Genomic DNA, 24,750 nt, shown 5'->3' with positions numbered 1-24,750 from the left:
ACCAGTTCACCACAATAAAATTGTTCGAAAACAAAAAATGACCAGAAGAAAGATCCTTATGGTCCTCCTCATACTCGTATAAACTTCTACTGATATAATTGGCTTAGGTCTCTCACACTAAAAAAATTGTTTGTAATTTTTCTTTTACCAAATCATTGATTGTTGTTACAAGCGATTTTCCATCAAAGAATTCCTTAAAAAAAATGTTACTCTAAGTTATGATATTTATTTTTTAAATAGTTTAGCATGATTATAAGATATTATTTATATATATTTTTTAATATATTGATGGTGCATACATATTTTACAAAGACAACTATTCAAACCCATAATTTATAAATAAAACAATGTTCCCATACACAGGAATAGACGTTGAATTTTAAGTTAGAGGGAACTTGAACTTATAAAATTTCAGGGTACGAACTTGAACTTATAAAATTTTAGAAGGACGAAAACAAATTTTTAATATAAAATACATAAAAAAATCTAATATATATGATAGTTTTAGATTTGTAGGACTACCACCCCTGCTCCCCTTACGTCCATCCCTGCCCATACACCGCTCTATCATAAACATGATTTTTCTCTGTTAATTAGTCTGTTGACTTTATATTCCATCAATACAAACTCAACTTTATAAATAACTCTTCCTTCTTCTTCCATTTCATTAAATAATAATAATTCTCTTGCAAATTCATCATTTGTCTGATTTTCATAGTCTTTTTAATCTTACAACCACTCTGTGTTTTACTAGTTGGAAAATAAAAAAGCTTGAAAAAGAAGATAAATGGCGGATGCATCAATTAAAGCGATTTCGTTGGAAGAGACACCAACATGGGATGTTGCAGTGGTGTGTTTTGTGTTGCTTGTTGTTTCAATCTTCATTGAACATGCCATTCATATTCTTGGCAAGGTAACTTACATTTTTTTTCTTTCAAAAATATATAATATCGATAAATATTTCTAACGTTTGATTAAATAATTATTTCATCTTTTATACTTTTTTAAATTTTTTGGCGCTCAACATATTATTTTAACACAAGATGACCCCTAATATGTAACAAAATAGTCACTTTAGCTCATATTTGTTTTTGAAGCATTTTGTTCTGCCAACGTTTCATTTTAAGGTTAAAAAATATCATATTTTAGAGCGTTAAAATTTTGTTGACTGAGTTTTCAATTACGAAAAAACCTCTTTATCTTAAAATGAAATATTAAGGACTAAAATACCCTAAAAAAATAAGAGACAAATATAATTATTTAACTGAACGTTATAAATATTTTTTTGTCATTATATCTTTCATAAACTATTTCAATTATTTGGTTATGTATGAGATTATTGTACGCCCTTTACACAGTGGTTCAATAAGAAACACAACTGCTCTTTATGAAGCACTTGAGAATAGGGGTGTGCAAAAGAACCTAATCTGACCGATTCGATTCGTTGATCCGATCCAAAAATTTGGGTATCTGATCCATTTTTCAATTTTCGGATAGATCGGATCGGATATCCGAATTTTTTTTAGATTTTCGGATCAAATACGAATCGTTCAAAATTCAATTTCGAATTATCCGAAAACCTGAAAAAATTTGGGCTATATTATTAGTCCATAGCTGTTTGGGCTATATTAGACATTAGTAGGTTTCAAACCTTGTTTTGCCATTTCCTTTTTTTGCTTCTCGCCTGAAATTTCGACAAGAAATTCGATTGTTTCAAACCCTCACTTCATGAGCAGCTGCGTGACCTCTTGATTGTTGCGTTTAATCATCCATTTGTCAAGATTGGTTGTTGGGTAGACCTTCAACTCACCATCAACGCCCACCTTGGGAGGAGACAAAGAGGTAATAGTTTGATCCCCTATCTTTTTCTTCAACAGACTCACATGAAACACAGGTTGAATTTTAGAGTGATTAGGTAATTGTAACTCACACGCAACTAACCTGATTTTTTTGATGATTTTGTAAGGTCCAATAAACCTTGCTGACAACTTCAGATTCCTATTAAGAGCTACCGACGTTTGACAATAGGGCTGTTGGTTCAGGTAAACCTCGTCCCCGACATTAAATTCTCTTTTAGTCCTATTTTTATCAACAAACAGTTTCATACGGTGTTGAGCATTTGTGAGCTGTTTGGGCAAAAGAAAATATGTTTTATTTTTTAATTATTAAATTATTGGAGTTATTTAATTCGAACGCCTTTAATATAATAAAAAAATAGGACAACGAAAATAATAAGGAAATAAATTTTATTTCCTTGTATGTTTTATTTTTTAATTGAAATTAATAAAGAAAAAACTCACTTTTTGTGGGGATGCCACATCAAGTAATTTTCATGCTACCTTGTTTTCTAACAGCACATGTGCTAATATACTGTCGGTGGAGGCTACAACAAATCTTAATTTGGTTTCGGTCTAACTAATTGTGTTAGAAATCTTTTATATTTTCAGAGTTCCTTGTTTAATGGATTCTGATTAGTGAGAATAATGATTTCACTGTCAATATGTCTTTATGGTTAGCTGATTCGAATGAAATGAATGTTTTTAGTTTCGTCAAATTTGTATTCCCTGTAATGTTTGTATATATTTTTCCTTGCATTCGGATGAACGTGAAACACATGGATATGAAAATCTTCTCACAGTTGATAATTTGATCTGCTAAACGCTGTTAAATGAATCAAGTATATTTCATTTGGATTGTCATCTTTGTCACCAGCATTTATATAGAATGAATTAGTTGTTTGTTTATAAGCTAGGAACTTCAGCAAACAAAAAGTTTTTTTTGTCAATATGGAAAAGCAAATAATTGCATAGTTTGCATTTAGCCAGCACGTCTGTGGTTTGGAATTACCATCTAACTAAGGTTTTTGTTAATTTGTTTTTCCTTTTTTGAGGTAGTTATTAACCTCTTGCATTTATGGTGTTTTGGTATTGTGCTGTGACCACTGCATATGCTTGAAGTTTAACATCTTTAGCCATAACATTTATGAGAGCCATCCCAGTGTATTTGAACATGGAGATCATTTGTAAACTTAATGCATCTTTCTGAGCTAAGTTTCTGTTATACTTATGCGGTGGTAGTGTGGTACCTTAATGAGTTTCTCCACTATATTATCATTTGCATGTTTTACACTAATTGTGTTTCTAGTTTCGTCAAATTTTTTAGGTAAATAATGAAAAAAACTATTCTAGTAAACTAATTTATAAAAAATGAAATGTAATGCATACATTTTTGTAATATATTTTATTGCTTGTTTACAGAATATGTCATCTTTTGGTGAGAATGGAGATTTTAATTCCGTATTTGTTGACTCGATGATGTAGTCTGATTTATAAAATTAATACTTTGGATGATTTGTAAAATTTGTACTTTGAAATTTTAAAGTACTTAGTGATCCTACTATCTCTTTTATTATGTTATTAAGACTTGATACTCTTGTGTGGTATTTTATTTTGAAATCTTGTGTTGATTTGATTGTGTTGTTGAGATTTGATACTCTTGTTTGGTATTTTTAATATGAACATCTTGTGAAGATCGGTCCTACTATATTTTTGCTTTCACTATATTTTTTAGAAAAACCTGTTATATGTATTTTAATTTATGTTGATTTTTATGCCATTAATCAAATAAATATTATTATTTTAATATGCAACATGTATAGATTTATGGATTCTAGTTTATATTTTACATATCTTGAAACACAAGTCGGACAAGTAAAGGCAGCCAACAAAAAATGGGGAAAGAATGAAGAAATAAACAATGAAAATGTGGTGAAAATTTTCAACTGCAAAACAAAATCATGGGGAGTTTGTCTGCTGCACTGAGTCCTCAATGTTCAATTGTTCATGACCTTAGGTTGCTTCACAATTGGGGCAATCAACTTCCACACTTCATTAAAACAAACAAAATAAATGTCTTTTTGTCCGTACTCAAATTTCAAGAGAATTTGCATAAAAAAAACAAAAATGTAATGTTTTTATTATGTTTATTTTTTTAAAATTTTTTGCAAAAAAAAAATCAGATTCAGATATTCGGATATCCGATCCGAAATTTCAGATATCCGATATTTTCAGATCGAATACGGATCATTACTTTAGGTATCCGAAATTTTCGGATATCCGAAAATTTGAATCGGATAATATCCGATATTCGATAATGCACACCCCTACTTGAGAAGGTTACACTGAAATGTCAAGAAAAACACTAACAAATTTACTTTTTTTCCCTTCTCTGCAGAGCTCATGCTCATGGGATTTATATCATTAATGCTAACAATACTTCAAGGTCCCATATCGGATATTTGTATTCCAGAAAGCGTGGCAAACACTTGGCATCCATGTGATAAACAAAGTGAAGCTGCAAAAATTTCTGGTAGATCACTTATTAGTTTCACAGATGATGATGATGATAACTTTTATATTCCAAGACGCAGTCTTGTAACTTCACAATATGATAATCGTAAAAACAAGCATGACTATTCACCACTTTTGTTTTCCCCTCTTTTCCTTTGATTTCTATGTCTAATGCTTATGTTGAATTTGTGGCTCGCTCCTCTTAAAAGTTTCAAAATTTCAAATATTATATATATATATTTTATATTTTTATTGATAATATGTGATGTGATAATGACCACACCAATGGATCCTGAAGGACCTATCACTCGTGCAAGGGAAAAACAATTCAGGGAAGTACTTTCTCATAAGTGCACTCATGCTTTTAAATCCTTTAATGAGAAAGAACCTTTAAATAATATGTTATTTAATATATTGCAAGTTGATTATTAAAATAACCTATAGTCCACATCTTTATAATATGCACATTATTACTTTAAAAAATTATATACTTAACTTAATTTATATGTCTTTCAATATAGGTACATTCGACCACACCTAAGGGAGCTGATTTGAGCTGAATGATGAAAGCTACAACAAGGGAACTCATATAGGGACACTTAGGAGAGCATAAGGAACCTTGGGTGAAAAGTTGTCCGGAGACAAGTAAGCTCATAGATGGGTTGAGCTGAAGATTCGGGCTAGAAGATTACTTCAATTCAGCTGGGGAGCTACACCATCAACATCACCACATAGAATACTTCAAATATGGGTCAAGTTAAATTTTAAAAAATCGTACATTTCCGCGAAGAGGTGACTTTTCACAATGAGCTTCCATAACACTCACCATGTTACAACTCACCTATGACCAGCTCACCTCCAACTCATTCACTTTAGAACTAGCTCAAACATGAAAGATTACCTTCCAACAATTGTGACCTTTCGTGAATGTTGATGTCCATAAAGATGCATTTCATCGAGGTGCACATTGGTGAAGAGATCTAATCAAATGGAGGCCTAAATCACGAAGAGGTATGAGCCAAACAACATGACCATTCGGTCAGCCCCCACATGCCATGCACATGCACAAGACTTCGCGCCAAAGTGAAGTAGCACATAACCATTTAGCCAAGGGAGATGCACCTTCATTTCAGTCGAATAGTAATGCACATTCATGAAGGAGTAGCCGAACCAACACAAGGCCAATAGACATCCCCATTCATACAAAGCATCATGCACCTTCATTTAATCATGTACTTAGCCAATTGAGCATCTAATTATTCGTCCTGCCCTCTCATTTCCTATAAATTGAGAGGCTGCCATCATTTGTAAACACACCTTTTTTTGAATATATAAAACTCATTTGTGAGAATTCTCTCTTGCAAGTTCTTTATGAACTTTATCGATTAAGCAAGTATATTTTTATACTTGTGGCATAATTCTTTCAATACTTGATTCTTTTAATTCATACATTTCATATCTAGTGGGTTTGAAACACCATTACCATCCCTCAAGCAAGTTTGTGAAGACCGGGGTTGTGCTCCTTAGAATAGCTTCTTCTTTGGCATGTTTGAGATACAAAGTTCATCACCGTAATCCATTATCATTCATTCAACTTCAATACCATCATCAATCTTCCATTGAATGCCACCAACAATATAATCTTCAATATACTTCCACAACCAACTCTTTCTTTCCTTATTATCATTTTAATTACTTATCCATTTCATTATATCCTCACTAATCATTTTTACTCATCTTTCTTTGTTGCAACCATACTTACAATTCAAGGACATCACTTTTGTCATTCCTAGATTGGGACAACAATAAGGTTTTCTATTCACTTATTTTGAAGGGTGTAGATTCACCTTACATCAATCGGTATTTAGAGCATAGTTGGATTGACACAAAAAGTTCCATTGGCGTGCATTAAACAGAACTAAAGAAAAAGAAGTTCAAAAGGAAATCAAAGCTCCTACGTCAAACAAAGGAGTGGAAAAACTAAAAGAAATTTCAAAAAGACAAGAAAAGAAAATTCCACCAAAAAGAAAGTCAAAGCCAAGGAAAGTGCATTACCGTTTCAAGACAACTAGGGAGGCATATCTATACCAAGGAAGATAACCTTATTGTGTCTCGTGAAAGGGTACAATAAGTGTTGTTCTTGGGTTGTAAGTCACCCATTCCTTCTTTACTTTCATTCCTTTTACTAAACCATTTCATTCTTTTCATTTCCTTTCCTTAAACCATTTCTCTTATCTTTATATTTTTTTTCTATCCATACTAACCTGTATTGCAGCCGACATGCACAAGAGAGAAATAACTTGTTCTACTATTGAGTTAGTTCTTTAAAAGGACCTAACAAGAGAGATATAGTGGAAAAAGGCATACTGAGTGAGTGAGATTAGAAGGGGAATCGTTAAAAGCCATGATATATTCCCAAGTGCAAACACGAGCGTGAGTGGAGTGAAATATGAATTTTCTTTGGAGTGATCGTACTAGTAAGGTTTACTTTATTTATTTATCACTAACAATGTCTCAAGTTTCAGGACAAGTTATGGTTGTTAAAAGGACTTTAAATATTCAATCCATGGAGGACAATCAAAGAGAGAATATCTTTCACACTCGTTGTCATGTAAACAACAAAGTTTGATTCATGATTATCGATGGAGGAAGTTGTACAAATGTTGCAAGCACTTTAATGGTGGCAAAGCTCAGACTCAATATGATTAAATATCCTATACCATACAAGTTATAATGGCTAAATGATGGGGGAGAAGTCAAGGTCACCAAGCAAGTTACCATTCCATTCTCTATTGGAAAAATACCAAGACAAAGTTCTTTGTGATGTGGTTCAAATGAATGTGTGTCATATACTCTTCAGATGGCCTTGGCAATTCGATAAGTGGGATGTTCATGATAGCTTCACAAATCGGTACTCTTTCTTCCACAAAGAAATGAAAGTTATTTTGACTCCACTTTCACCAAGCCGAGTATCCGAATATCAGGATACTTTGAAAAAGAGCATTAAAGCTTCCAAATCCATTAAGGAGGAGGAACCAATAAAGATGAACATATATTTTGCAGGGAATGACATTAGAAAACACCTTTTATCCCACAAGGCTCTAATTGTACTTATGTACAAGGAAAGCCTATTTTTTACTAACATTCCAGAAGGCTTGCCTTATTCAATTTCATCTTTATTGCAGGAATTCAAAGAGCTATTTCAAGAAGACATCCCTAGTGGTTTACCACCCATTATAGGAATCTAACATCAAATTGATTTCATATCTGGTGCATCCATTCCAAACCGACCAGCATATAGAAGCAATCCTGATGAGACCAAATAGCTTCAAAGGCAAGTTGGAGAACTGATGGCTCAGGGATACATAAGACAAAGCTTAAGTTTGTGTGTTGTTTCGGTGTTACTTGTACCTAAAAAGGATGGTTTATGGAGGATTTGTGTAGACTGTCGTGCCATTAACCAAATTACCATCAAGTATCGACACCCTATACCGAAACTTGATGATATGTTGGATGAATTGAGTGGTGCCACCATATTTTCCAATGTTGATCTAAAGAGCGGATATCATCCAATCAGAATGCAAGAAGGATATGAATGGAAGACCACATTCAAGACAAAGAAAGGTTTGTACAAATGGATGGTGATGTCTTTCGACTTAACCAATGCTCCTAGCACTTTCATGAGGTTAATGAATCACGTACTCCGGCCATTCATCTGTAAGTTTTGTGTGGTTTACTTTGATGACATTTTGATTTATAGCCATGACTTGGAAATGCATGTGCAACATTTGAGGTATGTTCTTGAAACCATTCAAAAAGAAAAAACTTTATGTTATTTTGAAGAAATGTGTATATTGAAATAATAGTTTATCCTTCTTAGGCTTTATTGTGAGTTCGCAGGGTTTGGAAGTTGATCCTGAAAAGATTAAAGTCATCCAAGAGTGGCCAATGCCCACTTCAATCAGTCAAGTTTGAAGTTTTCATGGTCTTACAAGTTTCTATAGGAGGTTTTTGCCTATATTTAGTTCTATTGCTGCCCCCTTAACAGGGATTATTAAAAATAATTTTACCTTTTCATGGAGCAAAGAACAAGAAGATGCCTGCAATAAAATAAAGGAATGTTTGACAAAGGCACCTTTACTTGCACTAACTAACTTTGATAAGACTTTTGAAGTGGAATATGATGCCTCTGGAATAGGAGTTGGGGTTGTTTTTACTCAAGAAGAGCAACCCATCGCATACTTTAGTGAAAAGTTAAGCAGTGCTTTGATAAACTACCCAACTTATGATAAAGAAATGTGTTCTCTCATAAGGGCACTTGAAGTTTGGCAACATTATCTCTTTTTCCAAAGGAGTTCATCATTCTTACAGATCATGAAGCCTTAAAGCATATTAAAGGCCAACACAAGTTGAACAAGCTTCATGCTAAGTGGGTAGAATTTTTGGAATCATTTCCATACGTTATCCATTACAAGAAAGGTAAGGAAAATATTGTACTAGATTCACTCTCCAGAAGGTACATACTCCTTAGCACTCTTAATTCAAAGTTACTTGTTTTTTCATATATTAAATATTGTTAGCTACTGACCATGACTTTGGAGAAAGGTATAAGGCTTGTGAAAAAGGTGTAGATGAGAAGTTCTATAAGCACATAGGGTACCTATTCAAAGAGGGGCGTCTATGCATTCCTCAAAGGTCACTTCGAGAAGTACTCGTTCGAGAAGCACATGAAGGAGGTCTTATGGGTCACTTTGGGGTAAGTAAAACCTTGGAAATATTGAAACAACAACTCTATTGGCCAAAAATGAAGAGAGACGTTGAAAGGGTATGTGAAAGATGTATTACTTGAAAAAGGGCCAAATCAAAGGTTATGCCCCATGGCCTAACATGCCTCTACCTATTCCAAAAGAACCATGGGTTGATATATCAATGGATTTTTTGATGGGGCTGCCAAGGACAAAGAACGGACGTGACTCCATATTCATAGTAGTGAATCATTTTTCTAATATGGAACACTTCATACCATGCCACAAAATTGGCGATGCAACTCATGTGGCCAACTTGTTATTCAAAGAGGTAGTGAGATTACATGGCGTTCCAAGAAACATAGTCTCTGATAGATATGTTAAATTTTTTAGCCATTTTTGGAGGACATTATGGAGCAAGATTGGAACAAAGTTGCTATTCTATACAACATGTCATCCATAAACAGATGGACAAACCAAAGTGGTGACCCGAGTGTTATCAACCTTATTGAGATCTGTCATCATAAAGATTATCAAGGCATGGGAGGAGTGCTTACCACATGTTCAATTTGCATACAACTGATTTGTCCATTCAACAACGAAGATGTCACCATTCAAGGTAGCATATGGATTTAATCCTTTAACACCTTTAGATCTTTTTCCTTTGCTGCAGGAACATATAGTCAACAAATATGGCAAGAATAAGCCGAGTTCAATAAGAAGCTTCATTAACAAGTCTGAGAAAACATACCGAAGCACATAAGACAATATGAACAACAAGCCAATAAATGAAACATGCATTTAAAGTTGGAGGAAGGTGATTGGGTTTGGGTGCATTTGAGAAATGAATAATTTCCTTCACAAAGAAAATCCAAACTATTGCTAAGAGGAGATGGACCGTTCCAAATCGTCAAAAGGATCAATGATAATGCATACAAGTTGGATTTACCTGGTGAATACAGTGTAAGTGAAACTTTTAATGTTTTAGACCTCTCCCTATTTGAAGACTACGACGATTTGAGGATAAATCGCTTAAAAGAAGGGAGATGATGTGATCATGACCACATCAACGGATCCTAAAGTCATGCCTAAATTACCTATCACTCGCTCAAGGGCAAAACAATTCAGGGAAGTACTTTCTCATAAGTGCAACCATGCCTTTAAATCCTTTAATGAGAAAAAACCATTAAATAATAGGTTATTTAATATATTTCAAGCTGATTATTAAAATAACCTATAGTCCACATCTTTATAATATGCACATTATTACTTTATAATAATTTTATACTTAACTTAATTTCTATGTCTTTGAATATAGGTACATTCGGCCACACTTAAGGGAGCTGATTTGAGCTGAATGATGATAGCTACAACAAGGGAACTCATATAGGGACACTCATGAGAGCTTAAGGAACCTTTGGTGAAAATTTGTCCGGAGACAAGTTAGCTCATAGCTGGGTAGAGCTGAAGACTCGAGCTAGAAGATGACTTCAATTCAGTTGGGAAGCTGCACCATCTACATCACTGCTCAGAATACTTCAAATATGGGTCAAGTTAAATTTTCAGAAATCGTACCTTTTCGTGAAGAGGTGTCTCTCTAGGAGGTAACTTTTCAAAAAGGATCTGCCATAACACTCACCATGTTAAAACTCACCTATGTCCAGCTCACTTCCAGCTCATTCACCTTAGAACTAGCTCAAACATGAAAGGTTACCTTCCAACAATTGTGACCTTTCTTAAATGTTGTTGTCCATAAAGATGACATTTCATAAAGGTGCACGTTGGTGAAGAGATCTCATCAAATGAAGGCCTAAATCACGAAGAGGTATGAGGCAAGCAACATGACCATTTCGCCAGCCCCCATATGCCATGCACATGCACAAGACTTGGCACCAAAGTGAAGCAACACATAACCATTCGGCCAAGGGAGATGCACTTTCATTTCATCCGAATAGTCATGCACATTCATGAAGGAGTAGCCGAACCAACACAAGGCCAAGAGACATCCCCATTCGTCCAAAGCATCGTGCACCTTCATTTAATCATGTACATAGCCGAATGGGCATCTAATTATTCGGCCAACCCTCTGATTTCCTATAAATTGAGAGGTTGTCATCATTTGTAAACACACCTTTTTTGAATATATAAAACTCATTTGTGAGAATTCTCTCTTGCAAGTTCTTTAAGAACTTTATCGATTAATCAAGTATATTTCTATACTTGTGGCATGATTCTTTCCATACTTCATTCTTTTAATTCCTAGATTTCATATCTAGTGGGTTTGAGACAACATTACCATCCCTCAAGCAAGTTTGTGAAGATCGGGGTTGTGCTCCTTAGCATAGCTTCTTATTCTTTGGCGTGTTTGAGATACAAACTTCGTCACCATCTTCCATTATCATTCATTCAACTTCAATACCATCATCCATCTTCCATTGAAGGCCACCAACAACATCATCTTCAATATACTTCCACCAACTCTTTTGTTCCTTATTATCATTTTAATTACTTATCCATTTCATTATATCCTTACTAATCATTTTTAATTATCTTTCTTTGTTGCAGCCATACTTACAATTCAAGAGCATCACTTTTGTCATTCCTATATTGGGACAACAATAAGACTATCTATTCACTTCCTTTGAAGGGTGTAGATTCGCCTTACATCAATATGTTTTTGTCCCTCCTAAATATATCCTCTTCAATATAAAATCATGCATTTGTCCCTACAAATATTCAATTATTGAAGTATATTTTTGATTCCAGGGTAAAGTTGCACTTGTATCAGCTTATGGTATCCATCAGCTCCATATATTTATCTTTGTGTTAGCGGTTTCTCATATTCTCTACTGCATCTTAACCTACGCTTTGGAGAGAACAAAGGTTATATATAAACTCATGGGAAAATTTTCATTTTCTTAGCTACTTTTATTTTATTTTTTTCTTTTACAATTCTTTGGACTGTAGATGAGGAAATGGAAAATATGGGAAAAATGAGACGAAAACCATTGAATATAAATACTACAATGGTAATTTTTCAAAAGAATTAATTAAATTATTGTGTATATATAAATGGATATTTGATGTATTAATAATATAGAATTTTATATATCATTAATGATCTCTATAAGATACATCGTTACTGATAAATTCCTTTGGTTATTGATTTATTACATATAAGTTGACTTTGACAATCGCTTTGATGCTAGTACATTTTCCATTATTGTAAGCTTTAGTTTCATACATAATAAAGTTGACCATTTTGTATTGTAGATCCAGAGAGGTTCAGATTTACAAGGGATACTTCCTTTGGAAAAAGACATTTGAATTGCTGGAGTCGTTCAACTTTATCCTTTTGGATTGTAAGAAGTCTTTGTATTTATCAAACTCTCCGTCTTATATAAAATTCAAGCTTAATCGATTTAATGTCAGAGTTTTCGGTTCAAATTCTAATATTACTTTTACTTTTTTATTTATTTTTTATGTAATTTATAATCCTTTTAATAAGATTTTGATTCGGTATTCTGATTTAATTCCTTATTCACTACTAGATGTGTTTTTTAGACAATTTTCAGATCAGTTACGAAAGTTGATTACATAACATTGAGACATAAATTTACTGTGGTAAGCTAAGCTATGAAGTGTTGTATTGTTTTATAATATATGTATATTATGTGATATGTGTTTCTAATTCAAAATTTAAAGTACAATAATATGATTTCACCCACATTTGGCACATGGAAATGAAACCAAATTTGATTTTCGAAGTACATCAAGAGGTCATTAGATGAGGATTTTAAAGTGGTGGTTGGGATCAGGTACTTAAATATGAGTATATTCGATTTTTTCAAATATTTGTTATTCATTTTTTATTTATATTTAAAAATATTTTCGAAAACCGCATACTTAAAAAAAGAAATAAGTCCTAAAGTTACAATACTAAATATTGAATTTGCAGTCCAATCACTTGGTTCACTGCTGCCTTCTTCTTTCTTGCCTATACCAGTGGTAAGCCTTTCAATAATAGCTTATAATATACAAAATAATATTAGCATAATTTTGATATTAAATAAATTCTAAATATAAATAAAATAATTAAGCACAAGTGAGTAATTATTTGTCTTTGCTGCAATGAGTAGAAGCAACTAAAGGATTTTTTGGGCACGTACCTATCCTGAAAAATACATACATCTATCACATAGTAGCGATCAATATTATTAAAGGATATTTTTGTGCATATTGATGACTAATGAACAGTTTTGGGTTAATGGACAGGATGGTACTCTTATTTTTGGCTACCCTTTATTCCCTTAGTTGTAAGTAGAATACCATATATTATAGTTGTATTTGAGAGTGGCAGCAAGAAATTACATGGAATTATGGCCTAAACTGGGGAAGTTTTTGGCAGATAATTCTAATGGTAGGAACAAAGTTGCAAGTGATCATAACAGAAATGGGGCTAAGGATTGAAGATAGAGGGGGCGTAGTCAAGGGTGCACCATTGGTTCAACCTGGCGATGACCTTTTCTGGTTCGGTCGACCCCGGTTTTTTCTTTTTCTCATTCGTCTTGTTCCCTTCATGGTAACAATTCGTCTTCTTTACCACCACTACCACCACCATCATCATCATCATCATCATCATTACCATAATAATAATAATAATAATAATATTATGTTGATTCTTGATTTCCTCTCTTCATGCATTTCAACAAGCCTTTTTCGCGTGGGGCACGGTAAATTCGACTTCATTTTGATAAAATTTAAATTTAAAATCTAATTACTAAATAAACTAAATATAAACATCTTTATATTTAATTATAATATTTTATAATCCTAATTGACTGTATTTCTTATTAATATTGAACTCACTCCATTTGAATTCAAGTAGAAACAAGCAAATTTCAAATTGATGTATTTTTTATGTTCAATTAAGTTTAGTGTATCGAGTTCAGAGTTTTTTTTCCCTTGAATCCAAGTCAAATAAGTTTAATCAAATTTTTTACTCAACTGTCATGATTATGCTTCCCTTGTCTACTGTTTGATTAACTCCTTTGATAAATAGTTTTCATTTTTTCCCTTGTTTTCAGTATGAATTTAGCATAAGATCTTGCTACCACGAGAAACTTGAAGATATAATCATTAGAATCTCAATGGGGTGAGTTTGAAATATTTCAAGTAATTTTTTAGGCTAAGAATTTTTATTTGTGAAAAAGTGAAAAGATTGCTGATAAAAATCTGCAAATTTTCTGGCTCATTATACAGTTTCTCTGCAGTTATGCGACACTTCCTCTGTATGCTTTGGTCACCCAGGTAAGAAGTTCAAGGACAATGTTTAAGCAAAATGGAACAAATATAGCTGGAGAATTGAGTGCAAAATATAATAACTGGGTTTAATTTGAATGCTTTTTCGTTTGTTTACAGATGGTAACCTACATGAGATCGACAATCTTTAACGAAAGTGTGGCCGCTGCACTGAAGAATGGTACCAATAAGCCAAGAAACACACTAAACAAAGCAACAAGCAGTCTCATTCTCAGAACATGACGCCGTATTCGAGCAGGCCTGCTACTCCGACTCATGGGATGTCTCCGGTTCATCTTCTTCAGAACTATCCTCGGAGTGTCGAAAGCTACCCGACATCTCTGAGGAATTCCAACATTGAGAACGAACGATGGGAACTCGATTCCACACATTCACCAACACACCATGTTGATTATGGATCAACAAAGTTGGAGAAGAGGGAAGTTGATAGAACAGTTGAAGAATCTAGCTCTTCGTAAATAGTTGCAGAAGCTCAAACGACACGCACGCAACATGAAATTAATATTAATTTGTCGGATTTCTCATTTGCAAAGAAATGATCAGAAGCTGGTCATCGGATTCATGGGACAATGCACATGTTAATTAATATTTCGAGATGTTTGTGTACGTCCATTTGCAAGGTTATGAGTTATACATATAATTTTCAATAATTTTTAAATAGATTTAAATGTGTTTTTAATGTTAAATAAAGACAAATATTTAAGAATTAATAAAAAATATGTATATATGGTATGTTTTAAAACATTAGCTGAAATGCAATTTAAGTGTTCATAATCAAACAAAACTGAAAAATTACAACATAATGTCCATTGGAATAAATATGCACCACAACATTTGCTGCATAATTCACGTACAGAGTGTTGAAGCCCTGGTTTCAATTCAGTAGGTCCGACGTATAACACCAACAACACGTATACATCTCGAAATACGAGTTAAACATGTTACATTAAGCTTTCAGATATTCTTTGCATAAAAAACTCCTAAAATTTTGGATGATTTTTAAAATCCCAATTTAATAACTTAAATCCAATTAATTAATCGGGTAAAATCATAAAAAAGCAATTTATGATTCAAAACAAAATCGATTTTAGACAGCAATTAGGCAGTTAAGTGTTGGTTCATAAACTAAATAAAATGGCCTAAACATTGTTTAATCTAAAAACCGTTTAAATATCTATTTAAACCATAATATTATATATATACTATACATTCATTTTTCGGATATAACTAAAGCTAGCCAAAATAGATTAGTCATAATTTACTATTACATACCATTTTAAATAAATCCAATAAAGCAAACAGAAAAATATAATGTACATGCCACTAAAAAGCCAAAAGAACACGAGAGATGTCTTACTAATACTGATATTAGGTATGATTTTCTGAAAAATATGTTTGAGAGGTTCCTCACTTCGCGTTCTTTTCTTTATTCGAAACTACCCATGAAAATCATCACGCGCTAAGTAAAACTTAGTGAGGCAATAACATAGCTAAGGTGAGATAAAACATAAAAAATCATAAATACTTCAAAATATTAAAATCAAATTTAAATAAAACCATTGAACTTTAAAACCGAGCTATTCAAACCATTTTCCTCTTCAGAAACCTAAAAATCATCATTTCCTGATTTTATCAAAATCATGTAAATCAATATAAGATATAACAATTATTCTATATTCATTTCCATTCGGACTCATTTCAGAACTTTCAAATGTCATTTTCATATTCTTTTCTTTTCAGATACTTTGCATAGCTTTCACATTTATTTTCATAGCACAATGTATATGTAAGGGAATGCAAGGTACATGAGTCGGACATAATGTGCGCACTAAGCACCAACAGTGCCATCATCATCATCGGAATATGCACTCCAAGTGCAATCATATCATCTACAATAACGGTGCAGTACATAATGTACGAAATTACAACTTAATGGCATGTCAAGTGTACCTACGACTCTCAATGCAACATACAATGTGCTTTTAGATCATATCATATTCATTTAACAATCAACATTTCAAATCAAAATCATTTTCATCTCATCAATGTAAAAATTATAACTTGGACAGTTCATACCTGAAATCATCCATAATTTAAAGTACATATATAATATAAAATACTTTGAGCAGTTCTTGCCCAAATCATTTTAGAAAATTCATTCAAATGTTTTTTCAGAAAATATTATATAAAAAATGTTTGGGTAATTTCATACCCAAAATAAATCATAAATCATTTTGGTAGCCATTATGGAAATATTCCATAATCTGATTCAAAATTTTCTTTAAAAATAAATCATTCGAGGTTGACTTATCACAAGTCTTCCTTAATCAGAATAATTAAATAAATAAATTGCACTCACCTTTGCCTCATTACCGATCATTTTCTATGATATCCTTTTACTCAGATGCTTTGCCTTTAGCTTTTGAGTCACTGAGATCACAAGTCTTGTCGTAATATGTACGACATCACATACATAACATCATTTTAAAGTATTTGTTAGTATTATACTAACATAATCTAATTTTGATAAAATAAATTCTTCGAACAAAATCGATATTAAACTAAATCACAATTCCATCATAACTTCAAACGTTCCAAAATGGCTATTCGATTCAATGAAAGTTCATTTCCATCATCAATCCATCAACTTTCACAAACTTTGCATTTAAATCACTATTTATGAATTCTTTTTAGAATTCACATCAACTTTTCCATTTAATTCACAATGGTCCTTCACTAATTTACTAACTTCAATTGAAATACTAAAATTTACAGCATATAAATAATATAATCAATCCAATACTTTAACATTTAAAAACTTGTAATTTCATCCTCAATCTTCATAGTCTTTTCAAATTCAAACATCAACTTTACCAAACTTGCAACTTGATCCAATTCAATACTTATACTTAAAATTCAGCATTCAAGTAATAAATTTCAGTATTGTAGTATCATACTCAAATGGAACCCTCACATTTAACAAACTTCAAATTTTCATTAAAATTCTAGTTCTATCCAATTATCTGATTTCTTATCAGACTTTACTGCTTTATAGCTCTTAATACAAACCCCGAATCAAAATTCTAATCCACACAAAAACATTAGTTTCGGGATGAACTAACCATTTACGGGCCAAAATATATAACTTTTAAAAATTACATTTTTGATCCCTAAACTTTTACAAAGTTTATACTTTGGCTATAAAACTTCCAAAACTTGCATTTTAGTAACTAACCAAATTTTAAGGTATTACTCAACGCCTCTTTGTTTATCAATTCAAGTCAATTACCAGTAGAGTAATTCTCTACTCATATTTATTCAACTCGATTAATTTCTAACCAAACATAGTATTGAATACGTTGGTTTGGAGCAGACTAATATGGATATTGTCAAGTTGTCTGTTGTACCTACCCAGGAATCAGATGAAAGATCGAATGAGGGTTCATCCATGGATGAGGAGGTTCCTATTATGTGTTCGAACAAGAAGGATATATGATACGATCCAAACGAGCTCCAACTTTCTCCATGGCTTGATCACACCATGGATGTTCTTCAAAGCTGATTCTAAGGGAGTTATTCCTTACTTTATCATTTATTATCTTCTATATGCATCACTTATGTTATAAGCATGCTTTTGCTCCTTAAACTACGCTTGAATAATCATATGTTATCATTCACTTGCATACTATATGATTTTCATGCATAACATATGTTTTCACATATTTACTTAGTATGTTATTACTTCATATTAGTCTTGCATTCATTTAAGCATGATTCAATTAATTCATGAAATGGCAATATGCTTAATCATTCATTTGTTAGCTCATTTGCATTTATTTCAGCTCATAAGTCTTATACATTATCTTACATATGTTCTATTATCATGTTCTTAGCTCATGACATGCATTCATAGCTCACAATGTCATATACTTGCACGACAACAAGGTAATTGGATCATACAAGCTCAATACCTTTGATTTACCTTTCTTTCTTTGCACATGTGGGAACATGGAAGCATGGCACACATTGGGGCATCTTGTTGGAGTATTTGGAATCCATATTCCCCTCAAAATTAGCTCACAAATATCATGGCAGCTCATGGAACACAAAGGGAAGTTCAAGTCAGCTGAAGGAGCTCAAGCCTAGCTAACTCAGCTAGGTTGACTATTTGAAGTTAAGTTGATAAATTTGACCAAGTGATCAGCTGAAGGTAGCTATAAGAAATGGTAAGGAACCAAGGAGAACTCGGTTAGAACAACAAATAGCTCACTTGGTTACTAGCTACATGCACGCATATGCTAGCTTGGAGGAGGACTCACACATGCCCAAGGAGATGCACATGACCAGCCTTCATTCCATATACAAGACTGCACCACAAGCATCCCTAGAACCCTATGTGCATGCCCATGTGATCAAAAATTTTGTTCAATGCATGTGACCTTCCTATTAGCGCCAAACACCAAGGGACGTCACCATTCAGCCAAGACACCTATCCATTCACTTTGGCGCCAACTTGAAGGGGTTCAAGTATTATTCGACCAATGATTAAGACTCCTCATGTCAAGCAAACTAAAACCTACATTTTCATGTTAATTATTCAATTAATTATGTCATTTTAGGGACACACAAGGGCTAGCCGAACCATTATGTTTTCATTCGACCATGTCCCCCTTTAATTCCTATAAATAGGCTAGTCCTATTCAATTTGTAAACACACCTTTCATATAATTTAGGTGAGATTATTCTCTTTTCTCAAGTCCTTGTGACTTTTATCGACTTATCAAGTAAGTTAATTACTTGTGGCATCAACCCCTATTCCTTGATACTTGTGGTTCCTATCTCCTTATAGATAGTGGGTCCAAGTCCTTTGTTACCATCCCTTAGATAGATTTGTAAGGCTAGGTCTTTGCTCATTATAGAATTGGTTCTTTCTTGGTCTTTCTATGATACTATCCTCACCAACCATCCTTTGTCCATCCTTTGTTTCATCACCCATACCATAACCATATCAACATACTTTCGCTACCAATCACATAATATAAAAAACCCTCTATTTCACCTTTACATCAACTACCGAGCCATATATTTTAGCCATTCACTTATGCAGTTTATTTTACTTCCTTCCTAGATCCATAATCATTTTAAGGTAGGAGTACCTTACATCAAGTGGTATTCAAAACTTTGGTGGAAGAAGCAACGTGCAACAACAACAACAAAATACAAAAAAAAAGTGCATGTTTAGTGCTGGTGAAGAAATAAAAAAATCAGCAAATAAATTGCAAGCACCCAAAAAGAAGAAATAAAAAGAAGAAAATAAATGAAATTGCAAAGAAAAGTTGAAAGCACACAACAACAAGTCTCATCACCAAACAATTCAAGTAAGCATCTAAAATTAATTGTGGTGATAGAAAATGTTGTTAAGTGACTTTGTGTAAGTAACCCTTTATTCTATTCTTTCTTATTTCTAGGCCACCCTTTTCAATATATTTTGCTTTCCATTCCTACTAACCATTTGCAGCCGACGCACAACAAGTAAACTTTAGTTGGTATAGTTTTGAGTAAAGTTACTTAGAACTCGAGATAAGATATCGAGAGGAAAAATGCTTGAGTGTGGGAGACTAGAAGAGGACTAGTAACAGCCTTGAAGTCTTAGAGTGCAAACACGAGCGGATTGAGTGACATTCAAGTTTCTTTGGAGTGAACTTGTGAGGCTTTGTGAGAGCATTATTTGGTAAGGTCATTGACACATTTCCTTTTTCTTATTTTGGTAACATGTCTCTTCCATCCAACATCTTTGTAGTTAAAAGGACTTTGAACATTCAAAGTCAAGAAGATGAACAAAGAGAGAATATCTTCCATATAAAATGTCATGTGGAAGATAAAGTCCGCGGGGTGATCATTGATGGAGGAAGTTGTACAAATGTAGCAAGTACTCACATGGTGGAGAAGTTGGGCCTAAAGTCTTCCAAACATCTTCATCCTTACAAACTACAGTGGCTCAATGATGTAGGAGAAGCCAAGGTAACCAAACAAGCCATTGTTCCTTTTTCCATTGGAAGATACAAGGATGAAGTTCTTTGTGATGTGGTGCCCATGAGTGCAAGCCACATTATACTAGGACGACCTTAGGAATTTGACAAGAAGGTTACTAATGATGGATTTTACAATGTGTATTCCTTCCAATATCAAGAAAGGAAAATCATATTGGCACCTATGCTTCCAAATCAAGTCCATGAATGCCAACTTACTCTTAAGTCACATATAGAGGAATGAGAGAAAACTAAAGCTATGAACAAAGATGAGATAGAAGTTTTGCAAGAGAAACAAGTAGAACAAGTGGAAAATCATATTGATATGAGAAACACTAGAGTTGATGAGTGTAGAGAAGAAAGGGAGTATGGGGAACAAGATTCACCTAACAACTCTTTTCCTCCAATTATTTCTTTTGTTTTGCAGGACAATCCAAGAGACATATCACTTCAAGTTAAAGATTCAAGAAACATGTCTTTTGAAGAGTCAATAGGCATGACTTTTGGTGATCCACAAGACATGACCCTTAACGTTCCAAAGGATATGCCACTTGAAGTTCAAAAGAATGTTCCATTTGAAGATCCAAGAATTTTGAATTTTGAAATCCCAAGTTCAATGTCAATCGTGAAGAAAATTTAGAAACCAATGGAGTTTTCCATCATTAAGCAACCATTGCCTAAACATCTACACTGGTTTGTTATTTCCATTCATCTTGTTAATAGTTTTTCATTTACTAACTCTGATTTGTTTTGCAGTAACTTGTTTCATCCTGATGGTGAAATCCTACCAACTATAAAGGCAATCATTTGCAGAGGCACAAAGGTGAAAGGATATGATCATTTAAATAAGAACGAATGAGTCATTCAAAGAATAATTATCTTCACCAAGCGACGCGATGATTCTAACCAAGAGACAAACCTTTTCTCCAATAAGCATGATGAATTAAAAGGAGGAATTGAAGAGATTGAAGTACTTTCAATGCATTGTGATAATTAAAAGAATAAAGGAAAGAGATCAAGTTGGTTCATTAATGGATATGTCTTTTCCATTAAAAGGGCATGTAATGGTTCCCTGTTGAAAACATTTTGATATTTCGATATAACAAATTAAGTTAAATGAATTTTAAGATTTTCCAAAAAGATTTTCTAAGTATATTCGATATAATTATTTGAATATCAAAATATTACTCTAAATCTTTCAAAAGTCATTTTAATCCTTACTCAAGTGTAAAATTAAGTTTTAATCTTAAAACAATTTCAAAATAATTTATAAAGTATTTCGAACCGTTTCAAAGCCAAAAATTCTAGATTGCTCAGAGGGAACCGATTCCCCTTGAATGGTTTGGCTCCGAGAATTACAGTATGCTCGAAGGGAACCGATTCCCCCCAGGGGGTACCGATTCCCCCCACTATTCAACGGTCGAAATATTTTAATTTTACACTTAGGGAACCGATTCCCCATCAGTGGTACCGATTCCCCCCACGCTCCAAGCAGAAATATTAATTATTTTCACACTTAAACAGCTACAATAACTTCATTAATGATCCCCAACATTCAGAAGTGATTCAAGGTGTATTTAAGCAAGCTTAGAAGCCATTGATCAACAACAAGAAACATCAAGCAACTAGAATCAAGAGAGAATCAAAGAGAAAGCATCAAACCTCAAGTTTGAGCATTTCAAGCCTATTTTTAATTCAATATTCATTTTGCTTTCAAGAACACTTATTGTGCTCAATTGTATTCATTCTTGTGTGTTCTTTTCTTTGTTCTAGAATTGTGCAAACAATCTACCTTGTGAGAATTTCCTTGTAAGTTTGCAAATTTGTATTGTTCTCTTTGGGAGTGAGTGTTCTCAAGAATTTGGGGTATAATTCTTGAGGGTTTGTAAGGTTACTCTTTGTCCTCAAAAGAAAACAAATTAGTGAATTTGTGGAAAATCCTTAGTTTGGATAGCTAAGGTAGTGGACGTAGACTTTGGTTGAGAAAGTCGAACAACTCTAAATCGCTGTGCAAATTTCTTTCAATTTTCTGCAAAAGCTTCCACCAAAATTTTAATTGCCAATTCACCCCCATCTTGGCCATATTCGTCAATCGATTAACTCAACAATTGACATCAGAGCCTAACTCATTTGAAGGTTTAATCACCTATTGAGTCGATTCGGGAAGTGTTACATCGATAATCAAAGTCATCAATGGCCTCTACTTCAAACTTCGACTCCGGTCTCGATTTGATGTCTGTCAACAAGCCTCTTTTCTTCAATGGGGCTAACTATGCCTATTGGAAAAATAGAATGATGTACTTCATTTAAGCATGTGACATGGGGGCATGGAATGTCGTAGAAGAAGGATACTTCAAGCCTCTCACTCATCCAAGATTATGGAGTGAATGAGAGACAAAAATGTTCCAGCTCAACTCCAAAGCCATCCATATTATATTTTGTACTCTTGGACCAGATGAATACGAAAGAGTTTCATCTTTTACAACCGCCAAAGAAATATGGGACAAACTTCAAGTCACTCATGAAGGTACCGATGAGGTAAAGAAATCTAAAATTGTATTCTAACGCATAGCTATGAAAATTTTAGGATGAAACCAAATGAAGATATCAAAGCTATGACAGATAGATTCTCAACGATTTTCAATGGTCTCAAATCATATGGAGAGATTATTTCAAATGAAAAGCTTCTGAGGAAGTTAGTTTACTCCCTTCCAAAATCCTGGCAATCAAAGAAGACGACAATCATCGAGTCTAAGGATCTAACGTCCTTAACACTTAAAGAGCTAATCGGTTCACTCCTCACTCATGAAATGATGCTTGAAGATGAGGTGGACCTCGATAAGATTGAAGAGACACCAAAAGAGAAAGAGAAGAAGAAAAACATTGGAGTTGCTCTCAAATCCACAAAAGATTAGAGTGATTCGGATGAAGATGACGATGACGAGGAAATGGCATTGTTTGCCAAACGGTTCAGAAAAATGATGAGACCTTACCGAGGAAGAAAATTCAAACGAAATGAAGGCCTCAAAAATGAACCAAAAGAGAAGGACCTAATCATTTGCTATGAATGCAAAAAGCCAGGGCATGTCAAATATGATTGCCCACAATTGAAGAGAAAGGGTCAATAAAAGAATAAGCACAAGGCTCATGTGGCTACATGGAGCGATGAAGAAGGTTCCGATGAAGAGGAACAAGAAGTAGCAAACTTGTGCTTGATGGCATTCGGGGAAGATTCTAAGGTAACCTCTAACTCATCTGATTTTGATGATATATCCTATGATGAGCTATTAGAGGAATATAATGGGTTGGCTTCGGATTATGAGAAATTGTTTTTAAAATATAAAAATGATGTTTTAAAATTGAAAATTGAAAATAAACTCATATCCAAAACCAACAATGATCTTGAAAGTAAAATTAAAGATTTGCAAATCAAACTAGAAGAGTTTGAAAAGAAAAATTTGGATTTGCAAAATTTACTTTCAAAGGTCAATGATGATCATCAAAAGAAAATTGATGATCTTAAAGCTTCTTTTGATAAAGTTGGAACAAAACGTTTTGAAAATGGAGAAAATTCAAAATCCAACTTTGTTAGAAAAAGTTTTAAAAACTACAATCATAGATGTCCCCAAAGAACCTCTAATGGAAAAATCGTTAGAAGTATATGGGTTCTTAAAGAGCTCATTACTACTAAAGATAAGGATATCCTACACAAATGGATACCTAAGGGGACTAGGATCTTGGAAACTAATGAATATGGACCCAAAAGAATTTGGGTACCAAATATTAGAAATTAATCTATGTTTGTGGGAAAAGAAGCATTGCTACAAGGCACGGGAAACAAATCCAAATTCATGGTACTTTGATAGTGGATGCTCAAAACACATGACCGGAGACAAAAACCGGTTCATTGAGCTTAACGCCAAAAATGGAGGAGAAGTGACTTTTGGTGATGATTCAAAAGGTCACATTGAAGGTATTGGTACTATTGGTAATACCTCTTCCATACAAATTAAGAATTTTTATATGTGAATGGATTAAAGCATAATCTATTGAGTATTAGTCAATTTTGTGATAAGGGATTCAATGTCATATTTGATATTAATGGTTGTAAAGTCATTGACATTGCATCTAATCAGATTATGCTTGTTGGTCAAAGAATATGAAACATATACATGGTGCATTTAGATTCTATTGATATGACTAATTTGTGCCTAGTTGCTAAGGATGAACATGATAGTTGGTTATGGCATAGGAGACTAGGACATGCTAGTATGAGTGTTTTGCAACGGCTAATTCAAGGTGATT

At 33.4% G+C, this 24,750-nt stretch overlaps 1 pseudogene; it reads left to right on the top strand.

Annotated features, from left to right (window-relative positions):
* The first annotated feature begins 787 nt into the window (after positions 1-787).
* On the top strand, positions 788-14,955 carry LOC120193150 (annotated as a pseudogene).
* Positions 14,956-24,750: the final 9,795 nt, after the last annotated feature.

Source organism: Hibiscus syriacus, unplaced genomic scaffold (genome assembly GCF_006381635.1).
Source record: "Hibiscus syriacus cultivar Baekdansim isolate YM2019G1 unplaced genomic scaffold, ASM638163v2 tig00116989_pilon, whole genome shotgun sequence".
NCBI classification, from domain to species: domain Eukaryota; kingdom Viridiplantae; phylum Streptophyta; class Magnoliopsida; order Malvales; family Malvaceae; genus Hibiscus; species Hibiscus syriacus.
The sequence above is the reverse complement of the archived record's forward strand: the minus strand, read 5'-3'. Positions and strand labels throughout refer to the sequence as shown.